Raw genomic sequence first — 7,027 nt, 5'->3', positions numbered from 1 at the left:
CTGAGCTATTTGTGGTCTGGACTATCTCTCTCTGTCAGAGATTTCAGCCTAGTCCTGATAAATCTTCCTCATATACAAGTTTAATCAAAATGCAGTTCCACAAAAAGGTTTTGTTTTGACTAAATGGTATTTTTTGTAATAAAATTCCCAATTAACTCTACTTGCGATAGCATCAAGAGGCCCCAGTCAAGGATTGGGGCCATATTGTGCCACACACACACACACACACACACACACAGTCAGTACCCAAAATAGCATTCAATCTGAGAAGTTAAATGAAAGCAGAGTGCTTCTTAACAGAAGTCAATCTTCAAAATAGGTAGATGTGTCTCTTCTATCCCACCTATCCTTCTTCCCAGTGTGCAAGAGAACTAGTAAGTTTAGCTCTTCTTGTTAAAACTGGGACAAATCAGTTACATAGCCAGCATGGAATACAAGAGTTACCGTATGCTGCCTCTTTACATGTAGAAGAACCTTTCTGCTTGCAGGAGCAGTTGTGAATTGCATTTTGTTTGGTTTCTGAGGCAGGATATTACAGAACAAGTCACTGTTCTCTCTCATTGAGATAATGGGTCAGAATCTCAGCTGGTGTACATCTTCACAGATCAATTGACTTTTCTAGTTCACATCACAGTCTAGGTTCATCCAAAACTTCATACAAATCACACTTGCAATTATACACCCAAAACATCTATTGAAATGGAAGATCAAGGAATACGTGATTGGATCCATAATACATTACTGCAGCAAAAACCATAATGAGAGGTTTTATATTCATAGATCCAAGCTGTAGTCATTCTAGTTACAAAACTCCCATTAAAGCTTATGGTCTTGAGACCAGACTCAGCACAGATCTTAACCCCTGGTAAAATCACCAGTAGGAACTTAAGCCCCTCCTTACGTGTTCTGCTGAATCTGAGTCTTTGAGTCTAGGGGCACTTTGAAGATCATAATCTAATGCTCATTGAAGTCAATGGAATAATTCCCCATTAACTTTAACTGGCATCATACCAGGCCCTTAAAAAAATGGATCAATTTGTAGTAATGTGATAGAGAACTTCTGTCTATGCAAGACCAAAATAAAAAGTTTACTTGCAATATAACATTAATGCAAGTTTACCCTTGTACAACTGCAAGATATTTTAACTTGGATCAAGTCACTAGCAAGACTAAATATTTTAACAAATGTGACAATAAAATACCTTTAAATTCATATCACATATATAGTGGGGGGGTTGGTTTTTTTGTTTTGTTTTGTTTTTAAACCAAGAGGTCTAAAGTACTTTATTATATAGCTCAAAAAGTTATATGGCTCTAGGTGACTCATTCTTCAAATTCAAGAAGCTAAGAATGAGTGAGATATTTGCTTTTTTAGCTACAGGTGAAGCCTCCATAATAATTGACACTCTCCACATGTTCTCTGCCTCCAAGTGAATTACTCCAAAAAGAAAAGGCTGGTGGCATTAATATTAAACACCTACTTTGGGAGAAAGGGAGATTTTTTCCCCCAGAAACAAACAGCCCCAGAAAATCTAGATTAAAACCACATAATGTAAAAATGTTTTTCTACATTTACTGAATGAAAGTACACATTGACCCTTTTGTACCAATTATCATTCTGATTTAATGCTGTGTCCATAAAAAGACTAAATGTCAATTGTAGAAAACCAACCTCTGAAGTGAATTCCAGTGCACTGTGTAAATCAAGGACATTTTGCAGCTGCAGTGTTGATGTAACATGTAGGGATCGGTCCTGGCTGGCAGGCCACCAGAAACCGCCCCCTGCAAAACCCCCTTTTTGCCACGGAATGCTGACTCCATATTATCATAAGATTAGAAGAGCACAGCACGTTCTGCCTACATGCAGCGGGTGAGGGGAAAAGGGGAAGAAAGAGTCCTCCACCAATGCGAAACAAGTAAACAAGGCTGTAAGTTATGCATGACACTGTAACCGAAAGAATAAAAAGGCTGCCACGCCTTGCAACGGGGCGCTTTCCTGAGCAAACGAGCTGTCTGCGTCTGGTTCCTTCCCGCATCTGGTGACCCCGACGTGATTCCAGCCCTCCGTACCCACCGGCCGGTCGAGCCGTGGTGCACCACAGTGCGTCTTTGCGCACTCCCTCGTGAGTATGGGGGGGGACTTGTCCGTGCAACAGAAGGCTCATGCGAAAGAGCTGGTTAAGTTACTCAAGGTAACCGGTCGCATAACAGCATCACAGCAACATGTGGAGGATTTGCTCCATGTTATAGAGGTTAAGTGCCCTTGGTACCCCGAGAAAGGATCTCTCGAGGTTTCTGACTGGCAAAATGTGGGCGAACGGCTCCTAAGGGAGCCACGAGCGCCCATCCAACACATCTTGCTGTGGCAACATTGTGCAGAGGCAATCGGGCGTTTGCGAAAGGAGGCGCCCCCGCTTGCCTCTCCCACCCCTACCCCACCTCCCTCATATGTCACGGAGGTTAAAACCCCAAGTCCTGCACCCAGGGCGACAGCCCCTAGTCTTGCCCCCTCTGAGTCCTTGCTGTCGTCGCCCCCCCCCTTTGCCCCCTCCGGCTCCAAGCGCGGTACAGGCGGTACAGGCTGCTTTCAGCCCCAGCTGGCTGTGAAGGAAAAATATAGACAGAGGCGAAGCAAAGGAAATACAAGTTACAAAACTGAAATTACATTTGCAAAGCTTAACTGTCCAGTAAGATCCAACAGTGTGCCTTTGTGACCCTGGAGTCGGTGTGGCTTGGTGACACCAAAGAAGCCACAGGCAGCCGACCTGGACTGGAATCTCTGAAAGAGACGCCGCAGGAGATTCCAGGGTGTAAAAAAACAGCCCTCCCAAGAGCAGAAGCATGTTGGAAATTCTGGACAAGCTGTATACAGGATAATCTCCCTTCCACCTCTCCCCCTCCTCTGAACATTATACACAGAAGTGGCCAGTCTGGACGTACCTGTGTAAGTATGAAAGGAGCTTCGGGCTTGGGGCATTAATATTTTCCTGAGTGATGTGGGAGCGTTCCCAACACTCTCCATTGTTGTTTTATTATTTTATTAATGAAGCTTTAAAATTCAGTTATATGGTGTGTTTTCTTTATCTTCCCCCAGCGATCCTGTAGTGTCAGCCTGATCACCTGACACGAGGGATAGATTGGTAACAGAAATTTGTCACAGTTTGGTGAGCAATTAAGAAGGGGGGAGCACTGCAGAATTTACACCATCTATTTGTTTTACCCTTGTTATTTTGTGTTTGCTTTGCTTGGTACTGTTGGTGTTATATGTTGAGAACTGCATGAGTAAAAGTATGCCTTAATAGGATAAGGAAACGCTATTTGGTTCTGGTTCTGTTCTGTTTAACCGGTTACTGTTGTTTTTCTGTTCTGTTCATTTGGACGTTAGGAGTGTGGGCGGAACTGAACCTCTCGTTCGTAATTCCTCCGAGTGGAAGCCAAGCGTGCGAGGAAGCTCTGAGGTTGAATTGAGATCCTTCTGTCCCGTCCCCTGTAGCGGACAGTGTATAGAAGTGGGAAAGTCTGACTTAGACTGTAATTCCCTCTGCGCTCTGTGTAATTTCTTTTTTCTGTTTAAGTGTCAGCAGACAGATGGGTGGGTCTCTAGGTAAACTCTCTAAAGGGGTTTGGATTTTTGTCCAGGTGGCAAGCCTCATGAAGGAGGACTCGGGTAGTCTTGTGAGTAAGAATGTTTAAGGGAAAAGACCAGGAGGGGTGGGGGCTAGTTAAGAAGCCCACCCTCCTAGCTAAACTGGTAGTGGAACAAGTTGGTGCCCATGGAAGGGACGGTTCAGCAAGAAAAGCAGGATCGGGCCCAGGCAGGCAGGCAACAGAGAGAGAGATTGGAAAGCAGGTTGGAAAACTTTAAGGGTGTAGTGGAAGGAAGGAGTCAGTAAGTGTAAGCATGGGGATTTCAAATACCCAGGACTTACTTGGCATGGTGATTTAAGTTGATAAAAGTGGCTGTTGGAAGACAAGCAAGTGATTTAAGGGAGAGTGAGAAGTTAACTCTGTAGTTGCTGGAGGAAACAGCAGTTGAACTTCGTAAAAATGCTAAAGAAAAAGGTTCTTGGTGTCTGTGAAATGTTTGTAAATAAATTTAGGCAAAGAAATTATTGGATTGCTATCATTTGGTTTGGCTATGAACAATTTAGTTAAATTAGTTGAACAATGTATACAGTGTTATGTAATTGAAAACCTGGGCTGCTTATGAAACAAATATAAGAAAATATGGGGTAATTCCTCTGTTTTTGCCTGAAGTCAACAAGGGTATTTGTATATTTCAAGCAATGATTGTCTGCCCAGAAGGGGTGGGTAGACCTCTGTTTTTTTGTCTTTCAGATAATCAGAGAAAACTGATGCCAGCTGAACAGCATTCCACGTATCATGCATTTACTGGCACAACAGGAATTATGTTTTGTGTTCTATGTCCTGTCTTGTGGTGTTTGTCCCGTGGCCAAAATTGTTGTGTTTAATATTTTCATAGGATAGTCTAGTTAAAATTAAATAGAAGGGTTGAATGCAGATACTTGTTTTATTCAACTTTGAAATACAAGGTGTTTGGATAAATCAGGAGAATGTGATACACTAAAGTCTAATGCATTTGCTTAAGTAAGAAAAAGAAGCTCCATTGGCCAAATTGTTAATTAAAGAAATTGTTGTTAAAATTTGCATACCAACAGTCTTTGAAAGCAAAGACATGAAAAGTTAACCCACTCCCCATATTGTACATGGAATCTTTCTGGCTACCTCAAATTTCTAGCCAGAGGGCTGGGGATGGTGGAAGGCTATTGGACTAGAGGTTAAATTAAATAAACTCCTCAAAGTGGGTGTGCTTGTTCTAGCTCGTTGCTCCAAAGTTCTGTAATAAGGTTATTTTAGTGAAAGAGTATGTGTGGCATATATTAAATAATAAGACTAATGTACTGTATAATGACACTGTTTATGTCTTCATTGTTGGGAAAAAGGTGTATAAGTAAAAAGTGAAAGTTTCCTTTGCAGGTTAAAAAAAGCCAAGAAGGAAAAAAGGACAAAGAACAAAATGAATTAACTGAAAAGAAAAAAATAAAATAAAATAGCAAGCTCAGGCTGTAGATAAGACACTGATTCCATTCAAGGACACTGCTCACAGTTAAAACTTGGCTAACAGCCAGGAAAAGGAGGGCTTGAATTTGCCCACGCAGCTATGAGATTTGCAAAACATTGCCAGGCACTAATGAAATGTGTTAAGTTTCTTTTCTCATAGGTAAAGAAGCGCTACCCAAAGACCCTAGCAGCCCTGCCACTCCTTGGAACCAGGAGACGGGGTTGATATAAAGGTCCACCAATAAAAGACTGCTCTAGCTGTGCTCTATACAATCAATCATTTAAATCTTGTTTTTGATGGTACCCATTATATATCCCGTTTACAAAAACACTTTCGGTGCAAGGAAAAACTCCCCCCCCCCAAAGTAACGTATCAACAACTCCCTGAAACAACGTAAAGTGCCCCAGTCCCCTTAATTACCTGGGGGCGAGGTTACGCAGCCGTTACCATACCTGAGGGGCCTGTGTGGGTCCCAGCCCGTTACATCCGTCCGTGGAAAGAGGACCCCACAGGCGGCCCGCAGCATGGCGTGGCACCAGGGTCTTAACAATCCCATTCCTGATTTCAATCAGTTATTAACAACAACAGTTACGCTGTCTCAAGAACGGCGCCGCAGTACTCCCAATGCACCAGTGACGTGGGAACAAACAAAGTCCCTCCCACAGCAAGCTGGGCGTCTGCTGAAACAGCAAGAAAAGGAAAAAAACCCAAAAAATTTGTTAACTGCTTTTATTGCTTGCCTAAATGCTAATTCTTGTGTGATGTTATGTATAATGCCTTGGCCATCTCCTTAGTTGGTATACCTGGCTTAACAATTAGTAATAGTAGAAATCTTAACCAATTGGCTTGTTCAGCAGTTAAAGCCCTCAATGCCACGTCTATTGCAGTGGCATTGCTTAATAAAGAGCAAACAGAGTTACGCCATGGAATTTTGCAAAATAGAGCTGCTATTAATTATCTTTTGCTTCTGCATAATTATGGTTGTAAAAAAGTTAATGAAATGTGTTGTTTTAATATCTCTAATCACTCTCATGCTATCAATAATCAATTAGCCATTATTAAGAATCTTACTGCTCAAATCCAAATTGACAGTGACCCATTTTCCTCCTGGTGGGACTGGCTGTCTAGCTGGCTGCCGGGATGGGGTTGGTTACATCAGTTAATAACCTATGGAGGACTCTGCCTTTTATTCCTCGTACTCGCCTGCTGTGGCATTCAGTGCATCCCCTCCTTAATTTCGTTGTGCACCCAAGGGTGCCCATGGTCCAAACAAACGCCTGCCTTCTCCTTTTAAAAGAAAAGGGGGAGATGTAGGGATCGGTCCTGGCTGGCAGGCCACCAGAAACCGCCCCCTGCAAAACCCCCTTTTTGCCACGGAATGCTGACTCCATATTATCATAAGATTAGAAGAGCACAGCACGTTCTGCCTACATGCAGCGGGTGAGGGGAAAAGGGGAAGAAAGAGTCCTCCACCAATGCGAAACAAGTAAACAAGGCTGTAAGTTATGCATGACACTGTAACCGAAAGAATAAAAAGGCTGCCACGCCTTGCAACGGGGCGCTTTCCTGAGCAAATGAGCTGTCTGCGTCTGTTTCCTTCCCGCAGTAACATAGGTCAGGATTTTAGGCAAAACATTTTTAAAAAATCAGAAAAAGCCAGTGCAAGCAAGTAGAAACATTTATTGAAAGGATAGTTTCAACAGCATCTTAATCAGAGGTTCTCAGGTTCAGGATGGAATTTCTGGTTAAAAGCAGAGACCCTCCCCTGAGAGAACAGCCTAAAACCCAGTGGTTAGGGCACTCACCAGGGATGTGGGAAATAGATTCAAGTCACAACTCCAAGTAATATGATGAATATCTTAGACACCGGATGTACAAAATGACTAATCAATAATTTAACCATGGGGCTCATCTGGGGATTATTGAAGTGCTAGTTGTAAATTA

The 7,027-nt window shown here is 42.6% G+C and overlaps 1 long non-coding RNA gene across 1 annotated transcript; it reads right to left on the bottom strand.

Annotated features, from left to right (window-relative positions):
- Positions 1-5,231: 5,231 nt before the first annotated feature.
- LOC115656410 lies at positions 5,232-6,488 on the bottom strand. Its single transcript, XR_004001655.1, has 2 exons — positions 6,445-6,488; positions 5,232-6,367 (listed from the first exon to the last, which is right to left on the bottom strand). It is a non-coding gene; the product is annotated as an uncharacterized LOC115656410 (long non-coding RNA).
- Between the last annotated feature and the right edge of the window lie 539 nt (positions 6,489-7,027).

This window comes from Gopherus evgoodei, chromosome 8 (assembly GCF_007399415.2).
Source record: "Gopherus evgoodei ecotype Sinaloan lineage chromosome 8, rGopEvg1_v1.p, whole genome shotgun sequence".
Lineage (NCBI taxonomy): Eukaryota > Metazoa > Chordata > Testudines > Testudinidae > Gopherus > Gopherus evgoodei.
The sequence above is the reverse complement of the archived record's forward strand: the minus strand, read 5'-3'. Positions and strand labels throughout refer to the sequence as shown.